Source organism: Myotis davidii, unplaced genomic scaffold (genome assembly GCF_000327345.1).
Source record: "Myotis davidii unplaced genomic scaffold, ASM32734v1 scaffold49, whole genome shotgun sequence".
In the NCBI taxonomy this organism is placed as follows: Eukaryota; Metazoa; Chordata; class Mammalia; order Chiroptera; family Vespertilionidae; genus Myotis; species Myotis davidii.
In genome coordinates this window covers 1,180,262-1,180,502 of record NW_006300375.1, presented here as the reverse complement: position 1 = coordinate 1,180,502, position 241 = coordinate 1,180,262, and positions in this window count along the sequence as shown.

Below are 241 nucleotides of genomic sequence, written 5' to 3'. Positions count from 1 at the left end.
TGATAATGTACAAAGCACCTGGGATGCCATGTGTCTGATAAACGTCCCTTTGCTTCTCCCCTAATTTTCCATTTCATAAATGGGCAAATTCCATTTGAAATGTTGCCAGTTCAGATCAGAACCGTTGTATTGTCTCTCAGTTACCTCTTGACCCTATTCTTATCTCTTCCCACATCACCTTCCGGTATTTCCTGGCCTTTCTCTTCCAAGGACCAGGTCTTTTCTCATCTTCCTGCACTGG